Raw genomic sequence first — 20,873 nt, forward strand, 5'->3', positions numbered from 1 at the left:
AATGAGCCATCATCTGCACAAGCATATGCAAAGAAGGAGAAGGCGAGGAAGGAGAAAGCTGCCAGGATGCCTACTCAAGCGGAGGCATCTGAGTACTTCTTGAAGACCAAACAAGAGCAGCTCGGTTACTTGATTGCATCCACGCTGAGAATTGAGCAAAGTCTGGCCAACCTCACTAAAAATCAGTAGAGCCTAGAGAGGATCATGGAACAGAAGTTCTATGACTTGGATGTCAAGGTAACGGAAGTTCAGTCTGCAGTGGAGCAGCTCCAGGAGGACATGAATGAGAGGAGAGGAAGGACTACCACTCATGCTTTTTCTAGAGTGCCACGAGGCCCGAGGTCGTCTGCCGTGCCAGTTGCTGACACTAGAGCCACTACCTCAGCACCAGCTACAGCCTCAGCTCCAGCATCTACTTCAGCTCCAACTCCGGCGACTACTTCAACATCTACAGAAGCCTTCGTCCTTGGAGTGATCCGGACTCCACCACCACCTGAAGATCAAGCCTGAGCGACGACTTAGCACTATGCATTTTCTAGGAACTTTTTGGTAACTTGTTGCCAAAGGGGGAGAAGATGTATAGATCATAGGCTTCGAGAGAGAGTGTGTTGCTTTTCTCTCTTGTTTTATTTGGTGGTTTTTCGAACCTTTTCTGCTTTTGTGTGTGAGATACTACGTCCTTATGCCTATGAGACATCGATGATCATGTGTTTGATCATAAGCTACACTTAATGTTTGCTTAATGCTTGCTTAAATATTATCATTCTATCTATTGTTTGTGATCATTCATTATTCTTGGTGATGAGTGCATGTATTTCATTCTTATCATTTTGAGCGCTCCACCAAGATGTATGTGACATGGAAGAGTAACCCATGACTCTAACTCTTTGTGCATTTGCAGTCCAAAGCAAATTTTAAATATGCACAAATTTAGGGGGAGCTCTTACTTATCACATACTTCTCAAAGCGACGATATATTTCATGCTTATTATCATTTGTCGAAGCTTTGATCTATATGTTGTCATCAATTACCAAAAAGGGGGAGATTGAAAGTGCAACTATCCCTAGGTGGTTTTGTGTAATTCATAACAACATATAGCTCATTGAGCTAATGCTATTCCAAGATGATTATTTTAGGAAAGCTCAATGATTGGCATGGCATGGATATGAAAGTGGAACCCTCAAAATGCTAAGGACAATGGATTGGCTCAAGCTCAAAATCTCAAGACTCTTCATTTTATATTTTAGTGATCCAAGATCACATTGAGTCCATAGGAAAAGCCAATACTATTAAGGAGGGATGAGGTGTTGCTTAATGAGCCTCTTGCTTCATGTGCTTAGTGATATGCTCCAAAACCCTCAACTACTTTCCCATATCCACATATGACCAAACTCTGAAGGACATGAATACCTTGGATACGACCAAAAATATTGCATACATGCATATTTGTCAGGTGATTTCTAATGCAAACTATTCAATAATCTATTTATGTTATCCAGAACAAAAATACTTCACACACTTTTGTGTTTTGTCTAATTGCAGGTGTATGGGACATTTGTACAATCCACATATGAAGATAAGGGAAAAGGAGAAGTTTAGGTTGTGTTCAAAAAGTCCTCTCACGTCACTTTTGGGCCAAGAGAAGATAGAGTCCAAGTCTCTCACGTTCTGGATTCAGATTCGGACTGCACAGACATACCTGACTCAAAACGCCAACAACTTTTTCATATGGACTCCGAATTGGGTGATTCTTTTTTTGTTGGAAACTAGATTTCGTTCTCTTTCCAACCCAATTGGATTCACCTTCAAATTCGTCCGGAGCGTTGAGTTACGGACGAAATAATCTGACGTTGCAGCAGAATCCGAGTCAAACTACAAGCCCAAAGGTGTTGCATCACCTCCACTTGGGCCCATGAGCCTTGTACGACCTAGGGTTAGTTTTAGGCTGCCTTGGGACGTCCTCCCACCTACTTGGCCACCACCCCTTGCTCCTATATAAGTAGATCCATCTAGTAGCTTTTTCCTTGGGGTTTTGTTTAGATTAAAAGTTCGCCATAGCTGCAACTTCTCGTACTTCGTTTGTGTCCAACGACCAGACCAAGACGTCACAGAACCCCACCTTGATCAATAAAGCTTTCATCTTATATTCGCAATATCCCGATTGCAATCTCAGTTTCTTGCTTGTTCTTCGTTTGCTCGCAGGAAACAGACCCTCGTGGTCAGGTTGATCGTGCTCCGGCGTGGTCAATAACCCCTCGGAAGTTGGTTTAGCGATTGCTAAGGCGCGACGTCTCGCACGTTCGTAGTCGGATCGTCAAGGTCGACTCCCACAGAAAACGATAGCCACCATCTCATCGAAACATCGGGACACCTTTGCCTCTATCAAGTGGTATCAGTTTTCAGGTTGCTCGGTGAGAATTTCCAGTTTTCCTAGATTAGATTTATTTTCTTACCTATTGTCCAAGAAAAAGCCACAAAAAAGAGTTAGATCTATTCATCCTTGGTCCAAGCCAGTCTGAGCCTTTGCAATTTTCTTTTCATTGCTTGCATAGTTGAATTATCGGTTGCATCGTCGTGTCGAGTTGCTGGTCTTAGTGTCTAGTTCGTTTAGAGTTTCGAGTTCTGTTCACATTAGTCACGCCACCGCTGCATCATTATCTCTTCCGCTGTCCACCACCCATCCATCAATTTCCACCACGTGCTACCCACCATTCATTGTCATAATAATAGTTGAGATCGTTCACATCTTCACTTGATCCAATCTGCATCTTATCTAGTTTGTTTTGGAAAGAGGGAGAAAAAAAGAGAGAAAAAAAGGAGAAAAAAAAGGAGAGAAAGAAAAAAAAAGGAGAGAAAGAAAAAAAAGTGTGAGGAAAAAAAGAGAGAAGAAAAAAAACAATAAAATTGGCACAAACTTTTTCAAAGGAAAGTTGGAGACAAAGTTGTTGTTGATATATCCTGCTTGGCTGTTGTTTCACCTCATTATCTTTACTGCCGTTGTGATCTTCCACTTATATCTTTGTCCAGAGCTACTAGTATCCTTCATTGATGCTAGTTGTGCTACGACGGACCTCATTAGGTTTCTAAGGCTCGCGTCTCTAGTTTGTCTAGCTAGGACAGCACAGTACCGTCGTTGAGGCGTTTATTCAACATCGCATCTCTGAATTGATATTGCTAATCTTTGCTACCATATATAGCCAACCCAGCTCACATATTTCTACACCGTGTATTACGTACGTTCCCCTGGCAATCGCTTACACAATCTTCAGAGTTATTTGACACCGCTAGTGCCTGTCCACACCTGCTGCGCTGGTAAGAACTTGTTAGATATGATATTTGCTTTACTGTGAGCGCTTTACCACCACACCCTAGTAGTTCATAGGAACATTATTCTTGAATTTTGTTTCTTGTTTCTACTAATCATGACAGGTTCCGAAGATAGAAGTTCTTGGACGACGGACACATCTTCACCATCACGAGAGTTGGGACAACACACACAAGCACATGGTCAGGTTATCTTTTTACCGTCATTTGAGGGTAGATTTAATCCTACTACTTATCTAGCTTGGGAGCTTGAAGTAGAACAAGTTTTTAGTCACCATGACTTTTCTGAACTTGAGCGAGTGCGAGCAGCCACTAGAGCATTTACTGATTTTGCTTCTGTTTGGTGGAGTGTACATTGTAAGAAAAACATTGATAACCAACCCACAACTTGGAAAGTTTTGAAAGCTGTAATGAGACAACAATTTTTCCCTCCTTATTATCGTCGTGAATTGCTTCGCAAATTTGAACAATTTAAACAAGGCAACAACACTGATGCCTCAAATACGCAGAAAGCACAATTGCAGCGCACCTCTACACCGCACAAGAATCGTTACTAGCCAATGAGCTAAATCTTAAATAGAAATCTTACATAGAACGAAAATTGAGAAATCTAATATTATCAATAGAATAATCCTTTATTTGGTGGTTTAACCATGACTAATGTCCCACGACAAGATTTCCAGTATAATTCCTCGTAATAAGCATTAAATGATGTCGTCACGTGCTCTGTATCCTTGAGAGACACATACAGGAGGACTGCATATGACTACCAAACACTCTTACTAGTTCCATGACTCACACCCGCCGTGCGGTCCTCCATCATATGCACCATCCGAATAATATGAGCGCAAATCATTCAATCTTCTATGCGGGTCATGGTAACAGTTGTCAACCTTCTATCCCTACATCAAGCTACATCTTTGCCACAAAGCAACCGTAAACATTTAAAGAATATTGATGATTATACTTCCTGAGAAAGATGCCTTTTGCGCTCTAGAGTTAGAACTTAGAAACAATTGCTCAGGTCTGTAATACCTGCTAGATCTATGAGCACCACCACTCTATATATTGAAGGAAGAGAATGTACTTGCAAAATCTTAAGCGTAGAAATCATCACCCATCAATTACTTGTAGTCGACCCATCAATGAATTAACTGTTGATGCAAAAAGAACTAATGTTTAATCATTTTGATATGGCCTCCAATCTTGGTGATGATTCTGTGTCCAATGACTTATTGCATGTTTGCTTATTTAAGCATGTTGTAGCATGTAAATTTGATGCAAGTAAGGTTTATTCACCAAAGTTGGGATGGTTTAATGATGAACATTGCGAATCTTTTGAAATGAATAAGAGCTTCACTTATATGTGCAAACTGAGTTCTAATATTTTCATGCCTTCTACTTCTTGTGATAATTTTTTGGCTTTAGTTTTTATGAACTATGAAAGTTACTCATGTATACATGTGTCATACGTGCAAAAATCAAGGAAGTTAAACTGGATGACATATACATATACAACATGTACACCTTGTCTCTTTTGTTAGCCACATTTCAGATTAAGCAACGCCGAGGACGGCTTTGTTTTCAAAAAGGGGAGGATGATGAGGACATGAATACCTTGGATACGACCAAAAATATTGCATACATGCATATTTGTCAGGTGATTTCTAATGCAAACTATTCAATAATCTATTTATGTTATCCAGAACAAAAATACTTCACACACTTTTGTGTTTTGTCTAATTGCAGGTGTATGGGACATTTGTACAATCCACATATGAAGATAAGGGAAAAGGAGAAGTTTAGTTGTGTTCAAAAAGTCCTCTCACGTCACTTTTGGGCCAAGAGAAGATAGAGTCCAAGTCTTCTCACGTTCTGGATTCAGATTCGGACTGCACAGACATACCTGACTCAAAACGCCAACAACTTTTTCATACGGACTCCGAATTGGGTGATTCTTCTTTTGTTGGAAACTAGATTTCGTGCTCTTTCCAACCCAATTGGATTCACCTTCAAATTCGTCCGGAGCGTTGAGTTACGGACGAAACAATCTGACGTTGCAGCAGAATCCGAGTCAAACTACAAGCCCAAAGGTGTTGCATCACCTCCACTTGGGCCCATGAGCCTTGTACGACCTAGGGTTAGTTTTAGGCTGCCTTGGGACGTCCTCCCACCTCCTTGGCCGCCACCCCTTGCTCCTATATAAGTAGATCCATCTAGTAGCTTTTCCTTGGGATTTGTTTAGTTAAAAGTTAGCCATTGCAACTTCGTACTTCGTTTGTGTCCAACGACCAGACCAAGACGTCACAGAACCCCACCTTGATCAATAAAGCTTTCATCTTATATTCGCAATATCCAGATTGCAATCTCAGTTTCTTGCTTGTTCTTCGTTTGCTCGCAGGAAACAGGCCCTCGTGGTCAGGTTGATCGTGCTCCGGCGTGGTCAATAACCCCTCGGAAGTTGGTTTAGCGATTGCTAAGGCGCGACGTCTCGCACGTTCGTAGTCGGATCGTCAAGGTCGACTCCCACAGAAAACGATAGCCACCATCTCATCGAAACATCGGACACCTTTGCCTCTATCAAAAACTCTAAGCCAAACTCGGTCCTACCGATTCTTCCTATCCGGCGCCACCGAGGTTTCACTTGTCATTAGCCACTGCCAAACCCTAGCAATTCGGTTCTACCGATAAGGATCTCGGTCTCACCGAGATGGGGTTGCAAACTCTTTGTTTCCCTTTCGTAACTTTTCGGTCCCACCGAAAGAGCGAATCAGTCCCACCGAGATTGCAATGTAAACTCAGTGTTTCCCCTTTGTTACTTTTTGGTCTCACCGAGTTCCACTCGGTCTCACCGAAAGAGCAAATCGGTCCCACCGAGTTTGCCTGACCAACTCTCTGGTTAGCTAATTACCAAATTCGGTCTCACCGAAAGAGCAAATCGGTCCCACCGAGTTTGCCTGACCAACTCTCTGGTTAGCTAATTACCAAATTCGGTCTCACCGAGTTTGTGTAATCGGTCTCACCGAGATTACGTTATGCCCAAACCCTAACTGAATCGGTCCTACCGAGTTGCATGTCAGTCCCATCGAAATTCCTAACGGTCACTAGGTTTACTACTTCGGTCAGACCGAGTTTATTTATTCGGTCCCACCGAGATTGGAAAACTGTGTAACGGTTGGATTTTGTGTGGAGGCTATATATACCCCTCCACCTCCTTCTCATTCAGTGAGAGAGCCATCAGAACACACACATCATTCCAACTCATTTATTCTGAAAGAGAACCACCTACTCATGTGTTGAGACCAAGACATTCCATTCCTACCATATGAATCTTGATCTCTAGCCTTCCCAAGTTGCTTTCCACTCAAATCTTCTTTCCACCAAATCCAAATCCTATGAGAGAGAGTTGAGTGTTTGGGAGACTATCATTTGAAGCACAAGAGCAAGGAGTTCATTACCGACACACCATTTGTTACTTCTTGGAGAATGGTGTCTCCTAGATTGGCTAGGTGTCACCTGGGAGCCTCCGACAAGATTGTGGAGTTGAACCAAGGAGTTTGTAAGGGCAAGGAGATCGCCTACTTCGTGAAGATCTACCGCTAGTGAGGCAAGTCCTTCGTGGGCGATGGCCATGGTGGGATAGACAAGGGTTCTTCTTCGTGGACCCTTTGTGGGTGGTTGCTTCTTTGTGGACCCTTTGTGGGTGGAGCCCTTCGTGGACTCGCGCAACCGTTGCCCTTGGGTGGAGCCCTGTGTGGACTCGCGCAACCGTTACCCTTCGTGGGTTGAAGTCTCCATCAACGTGGATGTAGGATAGCACCACCTATCCGAACCACGGGAAAAAACATCCATGTCTCCAATAGCGTTTGAATTCTCCAAACCCTTCCCTTTATATTCTTGCAAGTTGCATGCTTTAATTTCCGCTGCCCATAAACTCTTTGCATGCTTACTTGAATTGTGTGATGATTGCTTGACTTGTCCTAAAATAGCTAAAATCTGCCAAGAACTAAAATTGGGAAAAGGTTAAGTTTTTATTTGGTCAAGTAGTCTAATCACCCCCCCTCTAGACATACTTTCGATCCTACATAGAGGCATACTAGTGAAGTTTAGTTTGTCTATGTATTCACACAAGTATTATGTTTCCGGATAATACAATTCTAGCATGAACAATAAACATTTATCATGATATAAGGAAATAAAATAATAACTTTATTATTGCCTCTAGGGCATATTTCCTTCAGTCTCCCACTTGCACTAGAGTCAATAATCTAGATTACACAGTAATGATTCTAACACCCATGGAGCATTGGTGCTGATCATGTTTTGCTCGTGGAAGAGGCTTAGTCAATGGGTCTGCTACATTCAGATCCGTATGTATCTTGTAAATCTCTATGTCTCCCACCTGGACTAGATCCCGGATGGAATTGAAGCGTCTCTTGATGTGCTTGGTTCTCTTGTGAAATCTGGATTCCTTTGCCAAGGCAATTGCACCAGTATTGTCACAAAAGATTTTCATTGGACCCGATGCACTAGGTATGACACCTAGATCGGATATGAACTCCTTCATCCAGACTCCTTCGTTTGCTGCTTTCGAAGTAGCTATGTACTCCGCTTCACATGTAGATCCCGCCACAACGCTTTGTTTAGAACAGCACCAACTGACAGCTCCACCGTTTAATGTAAATACGTATTCGGTTTGTGATTTAGAATCATCCAGATCAGTGTCAAAGCTTGCATCAACGTAACCATTTACGATGAGCTCTTTGTCACCTCCATATATGAGAAACATATCCTTAGTCCTTTTCAGGTATTTCAGGATGTTCTTGACCACTGTCCGGTGATCCACTCCTGGTTTACTTTGGTACCTCCCTGCTAGACTTATAGCAAGACACACATCAGGTCTGGTACACAGCATTGCATACATGATAGAGCCTATGGCTGAAGCATAGGGAACATCTTTCATTTTCTCTCTATCTTCTGCATTGGTCGGGCATTGAGTCTTACTCAATTTCACACCTTGTAACACAGGCAAGAATCCTTTCTTTGCTTGATCCATTTTGAACTTCTTCAAAACTTTGTCAAGGTATGTGCTTTGTGAAAGTCCAATTAAGCGTCTTGATCTATGTCTATAGATCTTAATGCTCAATATGTAAGCAGCTTCACTGAGGTCTTTCATTGAAAAACTCTTATTCAAGTATCCCTTTATGCTATCCAGAAATTCTATATCATTTCCGATTAGTAATATGTCATCTACATATAATATCAGAAATGCTACAGAGCTCCCACTCACTTTCTTGTAAATACAGGCTTCTCCAAAAGTCTGTACAAAACCAAATGCTTTGATCACACTATCAAAGCGTTTATTCCAACTCTGAGAGGCTTGCACCAGTCCATAAATGGATCGCTGGAGCTTGCACACTTTGTTAGCTCCCTTTGGATCGACAAAACCTTTCGGCTGCATCATATACAACTCTTCTTCCAGAAATCCATTCATGAATGCAGTTTTGACATCCATCTACCAAATTTCATAATCATAAAATACGGCAATTGCTAACATGATTCGGACAGACTTAAGCATCGCTACGGGTGAGAAGGTCTCATCGTAGTCAATCCCTTGAACTTGTCGAAAACCTTTTGCGACAAGTCGAGCTTTGTAGACAGTAACATTACCGTCAGCGTCAATCTTCTTCTTGAAGATCCATTTATTCTCAATTGCTTGCCGATCTTTTGGCAAGTCAACCAAAGTCCACACTTTGTTCTCATACATGGATCCCATCTCAGATTTCATGGCTTCAAGCCATTTTGCGGAATCTGGGCTCACCATCGCTTCTCCATAGTTCGTAGGTTCATCATGATCTAGTAGCATGACTTCAAAAGTCTATACTTTTTGTAAATACAGGCCTCTCCAAAAGTCTATACAAAACCATATGCTTTGATCACACTATCAAAGCGTATATTCCAACTCCGAGAGGCTTGCACCAGTCCATAAATGGATCGCTAGAGCTTGCACACTTTGTTAGCACCTTTTGGATCTACAAAACCTTTTGGTTGCATCATATACAACTCTTCTTTAAGGTATCCATTAAGGAATGCAGTTTTGACATCCATTTTCCAAATTTCATAATCATAAATGCGGCAATTGCTAACATGATTCGGACGGCCTTAAGCATCACTACGGGTGAGAAGGTCTCATCGTAGTCAACTCCTTGAACTTGTCGAAAACCTTTCGCAACAAGTCGAGCTTTGTAGACAGTAACATTACCGTCAGCGTCACTCTTCTTCTTGAAGATCCATTTATTCTCTATGGTCTGCCGATCGTCGGGCAAGTCAACCAAAGTCCACACTTTGTTCTCATACATGGATCCCATCTCAGATTTCATGGCTTCAAGCCATTTTGCGGAATCTGGGCTCATCGTTGCTTCCTCATAGTTCGTAGGTTTGTCATGTTCTAGTAACATGACTTCCAGAACAGGATTACTGTACCACTCTGGTGCGGATCTTACTCTGGTTGATCTACGAGGTTCAGTAGTATCTTCTTCTAAAGTTTCATGATCATCATCATTAGCTTCCTCACTAATTGGTGTAGGTGTCACAGAAACCGGTTTCTGTGATGTACTACTTTCCAATAAGGCAGCAGGTACAGTTACCTCATCAAGTTCTACTTTCCTCCCACTCACTTCTTTCGAGAGAAACTCCTTCTCTAGAAAGTTTCCGAATTTAGCAACAAAAGTTTTGCCTTCAGATCTGTGATAGAAGGTGTATCCAATAGTTTCCTTTGGATATCCTATGAAAACACATTTCTCCGATTTGGGTTCGAGCTTATCAGGTTGAAGTTTTTTCACATAAGCATCGCAGCCCCAAACTTTCAGAATGACAACTTTGGTTTCTTGCCAAACCACAGTTCATAAGGCGTCATATCAACGGATTTTGATGGTGCCCTATTTAACGTGAATGCGGCCGTCTCTAAAGCATAACCCCAAAACGATAGCGGTAAATTAGTAAGAGACATCATAGATCGCACCATATCAAGCAAAGTACGATTACGACGTTCGGGCACACCATTACGCTGTGGTGTTCCGGGTGGCGTGAGTTGCGAAACTATTCCGCATTGTTTCAAATGTACACCAAACTCGTAACTCGAATATTCTCCTCCACGATCAGATCATAGGAATTTTATTTTCTTGTTATGATGATTTTCAACTTCACTTTGAAATTCTTTGAACTTTTCAAATATTTTAGACTTATGTTTCATTAAGTAGATATACCCATATCTGCTTATGTCATCTGTGAAGGTGAGAAAATAATGATATCCGCCACGAGCCTCAACATTTATCGGACCACATACATCTGTATGTATGATTTCCAACAAATCTGTTGCTCTCTCCATAGTACCGGAGAACGGTGTTTTTGTCATCTTACCCATAAGGCATGGTTCGCAAGTACCAAGTGATTCATAATCAAGTTGTTCCAAAAGTCCATCAGTATGGAGTTTCTTCATGCGCTTTACACTGATATGACCTAAACGGCAGTGCCACAAATAAGTTGCACTATCATTATCAACTCTGCATCTTTTGGCTTCAACATTATGAATGTGTGTGTCACTACTATTGAGATTTAATAAGAATAGACCATTCTTCATGGGTGCATGACCATAAAAGATTTTACTCATATAAATAGAACAACCATTATTCTCTGATTTAAATGAATAACCGCCTCACATCAAACAAGATCCAGATATAATGTTCATGCTCAACGCTGGCACCAAATAACAATTATTTAGGTCTAATAGTAATCCCGAAGGTAGATGTAGAGGTAGCGTGCCGACCGCGATCACATCGACTTTGGAACCATTTCCCACGCGCATCGTCACCTCGTCCTTAGCCAATCTTCGCTTAATCCGTAGTCCCTGTTTCGAGTTGCAAATGTTAGCAACAGAACCAGTATCAAATACCCAGGTGCTACTGCGAGCATTAGTAAGGTACACATCAATAACATGTATATCGCATATACCTTTGTTCACCTTGCCATCCTTCTTATCCGCCAAATACTTGGGGCAGTTCTGCTTCCAGTGACCAGTCTGCTTGCAGTAGAAGCACTCAGTTTCAGGCTTAGGTCTAGATTTGGGTTTCTTCTCTTGAGCAGAAACTTGCTTGCTGTTCTTTTTGAAGTTCCCCTTCTTCTTCCCTTTGCCCTTTTTCTTGAAACTAGTGGTCTTGTTGACCATCAACACTTGATGCTCCTTCTTGATTTCTACCTCCGCAGCTTTCAGCATTGCGAAGAGCTCGGGAATAGTCTTATTCATCCCTTGCATATTATAGTTCATCACGAAGCTCTTGTAGCTAGGTGGCAGTGATTGGAGAATTCTGTCAATGACGCAATCATCTGGAAGATTAACTCCCAATTGAATCAAGTGATTATTATACCCAGACATTTTGAGTATATGCTCACTGACAAAACTGTTCTCCTCCATCTTGCAGCTATAGAACTTATTGGAGACTTCATATCTCTCAATCCGGGCATTTGCTTGAAATATTAACTTCAACTCCTGGAACATCTCATATGCTCCATGACGTTCAAAACATCGTTGAAGTCCCGATTCTAAGCCGTAAAGCATGGCACATTGAACTATCGAGTAGTCATCAGCTTTGCTCTGCCAGACGTTCATAACATCTGGTGTTGCTCCAGCAGCAGGCCTGGCACCCAGCGGTGCTTCCAGGACGTAATTCTTCTGTGCAGCAATGAGGATAATCCTCAAGTTATGGACCCAGTCCGTGTAATTGCTACCATCATCTTTCAACTTTGTTTTCTCAAGGAACGCATTAAAGTTCAACGGAACAACATCACGGCCCATCTATCTACAATCAAACATAAACAAGCAAGATACTATCAGGTACTAAGTTCATGAAAAATTTTAAGTTCAATTAATCATATTACTAAAGAACTCCCACTTAGATAGACGTCCCTCTAATCCTCTAAATGATCACGTGATCCAAATCAACTAAACCATGTCCGATCATCACGTGAGATGGAGTAGTTTCATTGGTGAACATCACTATGTTGATCATATCTACCATATGATTCACGCTCGACCTTTCGGTCTCCGTGTTCCGAGGCCATATCTGTATATGCTTGGCTCGTCAAGTATAACCTGAGTATTCCGCGTGTGCAACTGTTTTGCACCCGTTGTATTTGAACGTAGAGCCTATCACACCCGATCATCACGTGGTGTCTCAGCACGAAGAACTTTCGCAATGGTGCATACTCAGGGAGAACACTTCTTGATAATTAGTGAGAGATCATCTTAAAATGCTACCGTCAATCAAAGCAAGATAAGATGTATAAAAGATAAACATCACATGCAATCAATATAAGTGATATGATATGGCCATCATCATCTTGTGCTTGTGATCTCCATCTTCGAAGCATCATCATGATCACCATCGTCACCGGCGCGACACCTTGATCATCATCGTAGCATGGTTGTCGTCTTGCCAATCTTATGCTTCCACGACTATGACTACCGCTTAGTGATAAAGTAAAGCATTACAGCGCAATTGCATTGCATACAATAAAGCGACAACCATATGGCTCCTGCCACTTGCCGATAACACAGTTACAAAACATGATCATCTCATACAATAAAAATTAGCATCATGTCTTGACCATATCACATCACAACATACCCTGCAAAAACAAGTTAGACGTCCTCTACTTTGTTGTTGCAAATTTTACGTGGCTGCTACGGGCTTAGCAAGAACCGTTCTTACCTACGCATCAAAACCACAACGATAGTTTATCAAGTTGGTGCTGTTTTAACCTTCGCAAGGACCGGGCGTAGCCACACTTGGTTCAACTAAAGTTGGAGAAACTGACACCCGCTAGCCACCTTTGTGCAAAGCACGTCGGGAGAACCGGTCTCGCGTAAGCGTATGCGTAATGTCGGTCCGGGTCGCTTCGTCCAACAATACCGCCAAACCAAAGTATGACATGCTGGTAAGCAGTATGACTTATATCGCCCACAACTCACTTGTGTTCTACTCGTGCATATAACATCAACGCATAAAACCTAGGCTCGGATGCCACTGTTGGGGAACGTAGTAATTTCAAAATTTTCCTACGCACACGCAAGATCATGGTGATGCATAGCAACGAGAGGGGAGAGTGTGATCTACGTACCCTCGTAGACCGACAATGGAAGCGTTATGACAACGCGGTTGATGTAGTCGTACGTCTTCACGGCCCGACCGATCAAGCACTGAAACTACGGCACCTCCGAGTCCTAGCACACGTTCAGCTCGATGATGATCCCCGGACTCCGATCCAGCAAAGTGTCGAGAAAGAGTTCCGTCAGCACGACGGCGTGGTGACGATCTTGATGTTCTACTGTCGCAGGGCTTCGCCTAAGCACCACTACAATATTATCGAGGACTATGGTGGAAGGGGGCACCGCACACGGCTAAGAGAACGATCTTAGAGAACAACTTGTGTGTCTAGGGGTGCCCCCTGCCCCCGTATATAAAGGATCCAAGGGGGGGTGCGGCCGGCCCTAGGAGGAGGCGCGCAGGAGGAGTCCTACTCCTACCGGGAGTAGGACTCCCCCCCTTTCCCTAGTTGGATTAGGACTTGGGGAAGAAGGAAGAGAGGGAAGAAAGGAAAGGGGGGGCGCCCCCCCTCCTTGTCCAATTCAGACTGGGGGGGAGGGGCGCGCGGCAGCCCCTAGGCCTCCTCTCCTCTTCCTCCACTAGGCCCATTAAGGCCCATTAGGTTACCGGGGGTTCCGGTAACCTCCCGGTATTCTAGTAAAATGCCGATTTCACCCGGAACACTTCCGATGTCCAAACATAGGCTTCCAATATATCAATCTTTATGTCTCGACCATTTTCAGACTCCTCGTCATGTCCGTGATCACATCCGGGACTCCAAACTAACTTCGGTACATCAAAATATATAAACTCATAATGAAACTGTCATCGTAACGTTAAGCGTGCGGACCCTACGGGTTCGAGAACAATGTAGACATGACCGAGACATGTCTCCGGTCAATAACCAATAGCGGAACCTGGATGCTCATATTGGCTCCCACATATTCTACAAAGATCTTTTATCGGTCAGACCGCATAACAACATACTTTGTTCCCTTTGTCATCGGTATGTTACTTGCCCGAGATTCGATCGTCGGTATCTCAATACCTAGTTCAATCTCGTTACCGGCAAGTCTCGTTACTCGTTTCGTAATACATCATCTCACAACTAACTCATTAGTTGCAATGCTTGCAAGGCTTATGTGATGTGCATTACCGAGAGGGCCCAGAGATACCTCTCCGACAATCGGAGTGACAAATCCTAATCTCGAAATATGCCAACCTAACATGTACCTTTGGAGACACCTATAGAGCTCCTTTATAATCACCCAGTTACGTTGTGACGTTTGGTAGCACACAAAGTGTTCCTCCGGCAAATGGGAGTTGCATAATCTCATAGTCATAGGAACATGTATAAGTCATGAAGAAAGCAATAGCAACATACTAAACGGTCGGGTGCTAAGCTAACGGAATGGGTCATGTCAATCACATCATTCTCCTAATAATGTGATCTCGTGAATCAAATGACAACACATGTCTATGGTTAGGAAACATAACCATCTTTGATTAACGAGCTAGTCAAGTAGAGGCATACTAGTGACGTTTAGTTTGTCTATGTATTCACACAAGTATTATGTTTCCGGATAATACAATTCTAGCATGAACAATAAACATTTATCATGATATAAGGAAATAAAATAATAACTTTATTATTGCCTCTAGGGCATATTTCCTTCACCATGATGATAAATCACGCGTCACAGAAGTGCTTTCGTCAAGGGTGACCGACACGTGGCATCCACCGTAACGGAATGCCGTTAAGCTATCTGGTCATGTTTTGGATCTGATAACCTGTTAACAACCCCGACCAATGGGAAATTTCCACGTGTAAAATTCTTATTGGCCGGACGAAACACGTGTCAGCTCGTCAGTGGGTCAGATAGGCGCCTATGATATGTCGACACGTGCCACGGCCCACCACTGTCCCATTTAGCTTACAAAGCCGGCCCGTTTGACTTCGTCAAAAGTTAACGGGCTGGCCCATGAAAAGCCTGTTAACGGTCTCTTCGCAAATAGCCCATTTTACGGCCCGTCAACTCACGGCCCGTTAGGCCCTAAAGGAAATCGGCCCAACAACATCATGTGGGCCGTTGAATATAACACCATCCCATTTCACTTTCGGCCCATGTATGGCCCACGACATCTTTCGGCCAATATGAGGCCTTCGTATCTTTCAGCCCTTTACAGGCCCACGGTGACTCTAGCCCATAATGAGCAGTAATTTTATTTATACCCGTTAATGGCCCGTGATTTACATGGGCCGTTTCCAGCCCGTGTTAGCTTTTGGCCTATTGACGGCCCATACGTTCTTGGGCTCCTTTTCGGCCCTCGATTACTTCCGGCCCGTTACTGGCCTGTTGCCCTAATGGGCCAAATTCGGCCCATGGCAAGAGTCGGCCCGTTACTGGCCTGTTCCCCTAATGGGCCAAATTCGGCCCATGGCAAGAGTCGGCCCGTTACTGGCCTGTTACCCTAATGGGCCAAATTCGGCCCATGGTAAGAGTTGGCTCGTTTCTGGCCTGTTAACCCGTTGCGCCATTTCCAGCCCATCCTATATTCTGGCCCATTAACGACCCATTGTGCCTGTGACATAATTAAGCCTTTGTTGTCCTACGGCCTGTTAACGGCCTGTTACCGTGCTGGGCCGATACTAATTACGCCCGATTACGGCCCATGTAGACCCATTTATCCGACGGCCCGAGGCCCACCGTTTACAGGCCCATTTATCGACGGCCCGTAGGAGACCCATGGATCCTACGGCCCGTATATGGCCCATGGTAGTTGCGGCCACTAGCAAACCAGGGAAAAAGAAGACTAGGAAATAAATAAGGCTAAAACTAATGCTAGGCTATTAAGGCGATTGCACAGATTACATCCACTCGGCATCAAAGATCGCCACCAGTGCAAATATAGGGAACACCCTACACTATACAAAAATGGCTTGCTATTTTCTTCAGCCGGTGGCTGCACGTTAAGAATAAATTTTGTATCGCACCAAAACAAATTACAACTATATAACAAAAGGAAGGTTGGCATAAAACTTAACAGTCTAGCAGATAAATGCACCACCAGAAGTTCAGAAGCTCAGTTCATTTGACCCGACTTTTACGTTTTCATGCTGTATTGTCCGATGGAGCACCATAACCCTCGCCTTCATTTCCCCTACGCTCCTAAACAACATAGCAAATGTCTGATAGTCTGGTTTCAAAACCATGCATATCTTGACGACATTGAGCAATGTTTCTCCTTGTTTCACAAAGGGTCTCTGTTAGGGAATGGACTTGTGTCTGGAGCGCAGATACAACATTGCTTTGAGCTTGCATATCTTGATCATGAGGCAGTTTGGATGATATTGCCTTAACAACCAACCCAGTATTACGCAGGAACATGCTTTTGGCACTGTTAGTGAACATGTACTGACCCACTGTAGCAAGAACTGACATTGCGGTTATAGTTGCCTCGCCACCTTCAGAAGGTGGCGGTTCCACCATTTTTTCCATAGCTCGCTGAAAAGTTGAGGTTTTATATTAGTAGTACCAGAACAGAAGATATTAAGGAGGCAGCAAAACCAAACAAAATAGCTTTGGTCTATATACAAAACTTATTCTGGTGAACCCATGTAAAATATCAGTTGTATTTTATTGCAAAGTACATAATAAAACCAGGTTCCAAACATATGACCATGTACCATCGCTAATGTATTGTCTATTTCTTCACATTATATTGAGGGCTAAGGATAAAGAGATGAAGTTTATAATACGGTAAGCATAGTATGACATCATTCATATCACAAACCAACTTAGAACAGACAAACAAGCAATTGTAACGTTGTGTGGGCAAGTCCAGCACGGAACTAGATTACGGGTCAAGATCAAAGGAACATCACTCCTCTCTTTTAAACCTTGTAAGGTGCAATGATACACTAAGACAATTGTGTATAAAATTGAAAAGAGTAATAGACATTGGCAGCAAACCATGCAGTTCAAGGCACAAGTCAGAGTAAGTAGTAGTTAAAAGGCATGAGGATTGAGGACTTACAATAGCGGCTTTCACTGGCGTAGTCATGCCCTTCTTCTTGCTGGTGTGACAGTCCTTGAAGATTTCCACAACATTTGGTTCAGGTACTTTTTGGTCTTTGCGGGCTTTCCTCTGCATTTCGAACAAGTGAATATAGATCTGATAATATAGTACAGCGAAAAGAGTGAAACAACAGCTAATTACAAGAGCCTCGCAGTGTGCAATATAGCTACGAGATCCTGTCGTCTGTTGGAATTTCACTTTCATACGGTTGGCCTTGTTCTTTGAACAGTTCACCTACAAGAAGATAGATTTATGTGGCACATGCGTAAATAGGACTTCAACATGTGATCTGATCACATATATATAATGTACCTGATACTTCGGATCAGACCAGTGTTTAACAAGGCCCCTCCAGTCTTCATCTGATATATTTTCCACTGGAGATGTTTGGGAAAGTTCACTGTTAGCCTTGCCTTCAAGGTGAGTTTTCCTCAAGTTATACCGATACTGTCGCAGAGCAGACTTGAAAACATGGGTGCAAGCTTGTCTGGTTGCATCATCTTGGCTATCCAACTTGAACCTCATCTGTTGAAAATTATGGGAGTCTCATTATCAGCAACCTAGAAAGTATGGGATAGAGCAAGACGATATTACTAGTTTCCATACATAACCATACTTACAGATAAATGGTCGAGGAAGGTGTTGAACTGGGTTTCGTCTTTGTCATTCCTGTACTGAATCCATGTTGGGAGGATATGTACATGACACCTAACGGCAACCGCTGCCTCTGATACTAACTTGGCTGACTCTGTAGCATCACGTGGCCTTTTTAAACCTGCCTCGAAACGGATCTCCATTCTTCCTCCTCTAGATTTAGTTAACCTATCGAGCATTATCCCTGATGTTTGTTTCCTCTTGCGCCTAGGTGCTAGTCCAACAACGAACATAGGAAGTGTTAGTGTACATCAAACTGTGAGACTACATATAAAGAAGCATGCAATTGTAACTTGACTCCAGCAACTACCTTCTTGCTGTTGAAGCTCACAAGGTTCATCTTATATTCCCAACTCGTCTTGTGTCAAGAGTGCTTGGGAAGTAGTGTCAGGTGGCAAGGGATCTTGGGAACGTGCTGCTAGCTCAGTTGACGCACGAGTAAGTCGTGTAGCTGGTAGTACTGTGGTAGGTGTTGCAAGAAATAGGGTTGTCTCTGCTTGTTTGGTGGCAGCTATTTGTTTCTGTTTGGCTTTTTTTGCAACTCGTGTAGCATGGGATGCCGTGTTTGTAGAATTTTCTGCTAGACTTTGACCTTCTATTGCACCATCAATACCAGCAGAATCTCCAGGATTCATGCGCTTCTAATTCCCTACCATTCTATGTTTCTTCCTCTTTCTCTGTGCCATGTTAAGTCAAGCCGACAAGAAAAATGAATAACAATTTAGTTCTTCAGAACAAATTGATGTGTGATGCAGATGAACTAAACTTTGATGTTAGACAACCACATGATAGGAGGATGTAATATGTATGAAAAACAGGACGGAAGAGATAACCAAAAGTATGATGTGTAAACTAAGAAGACATTTCACCAAATTAGAAGCAATGCAATGGAAGGTAGACACCATATGAAAGATGCTACAAATATCGCACTGCCAAGTTAACAGTGTCTCATCATAAATGGCGTTTAAACAAATGTGAAGCAGTACAAGAAATAAATCATATGCAAGATGCAAACAACATCACACTACCATGTTAGAGGTCTCTCGTCATTAGTGCCATTGCATATTCACATCATTGCATATGAACAGCTTATGATGTGTAAACTAAGGAGAAGGCATTTCAACAAATTAGAAGCAATGAAAGCTAGACACCATATGAAAGATGCAACGAATATCACTCTACCAAGTTAAAACTGTCTCGTCATAAGTGAAATTTCAACAAATTAGTAGTACAAGCTAGAAAAGAATGTGAGATGTAACCTATATCACACTCCGAAGTCAAACGTGTCTTATGACAAGTGATTGTTGTAGGTTACACAACAGTAGTAATTTGATGTAAGAACATGGTGTGATAGACAGATATTGTATGTTCTAGAAACAGGAACACGTGTCTTATTCAAGTATAATGTGTAAAGTAAGCAGATGGAATTCAACAAAATTAGAAGCAATACAAGCTAGACATCACACATAACATGCAACCACATATAACAGTGCCAAGTTAGAGGGAGCACCGATGATGCTGCACTAGGGGAGATGTGCTCATCATAAACACAGCTTTGTTGAGTGTCTATGCATGTGTTGTCTTGGCAATCATCTTGGGGGTGTGGAGGAGTAGAAACTGTAGAGGCCCTCCGTTCGGAAGGAGCACCTTTATCCGCTGCCTTGCTAACTTCCTTCCGCTTTATTGATTTTGAATTGTCAAGTAAAACCGACAAGAAAAAGCAATAAAATTCTCTCTTCAGAACACATTCATGCATGATACTGACAATCACTACTTTGATGTAAGGCAAACACATGATACCACGATGGAATATGTACGAAAAACAGGATGGCATGGCATGTTCACAACTGTTTGTGTAAACTAAGCAGAAACCATTCCAGCAAATAAGAAGCAATGCAAGCTAGACACCACATGAAAAATGCAACCAATATGACTCTGCCAAGTTAAAAGCGTACCATCATAAATGGAATTTCAGCAAATTAGAAGCAGCGCATGCTATAAATCATATGAAAGATGCAACTAATATCGCACTGCATATACTAAAGGTGTCTCGTCATGTTGATTGATGCGGGATATAAAAAACAATAGTTTTATGTAAGGACATGCTTAATAGACAGATGTACTATGTACTAAATACATGAAGGCATGTCACATTAACATGTATAATGTATAAGCTAAGCAGACTAGCACATGCAGTTTAACCAGATTGGAAGAATTACAATCTAGACACCATATGCAACATGCAACCACATATCATGCTGCCAAGTTAGAGCAAGCACCTGTGATGCTAGTGTAGGGGTAATGCTGTAATCAACTACAGAGCTACGTTCACTATCTTCATCTAGCATTTCTGCTTCTTGAGAATCATGTCGGGAGGCTGACGCTGCATTCTTTAAATGAGGAGTAGTCCCCTTGCCTGCCTGCCTCGTCATAAGTGATTGATGAGGGATACACAAGAACATTAGTTTGATGTAAGAACATGGTTAATACACAGATGTACTAGTATGTACCAAAAACAGAAAGGCATGTCATATTCAAAGGTATAATGTGTAAGCTAAGCAGATGCAATTTAACCAAATTCGAAGCAATACAAGCTAGACATCCGGCTGGAGTGGTGAGCATGATCATCTAGGACCTGAGAGCCTGGTGGCAGGCGGGCTGCTTCGCCACCA

This window comes from Triticum urartu, chromosome 4, assembly GCF_003073215.2.
Source record: "Triticum urartu cultivar G1812 chromosome 4, Tu2.1, whole genome shotgun sequence".
NCBI lineage: Eukaryota > Viridiplantae > Streptophyta > Magnoliopsida > Poales > Poaceae > Triticum > Triticum urartu.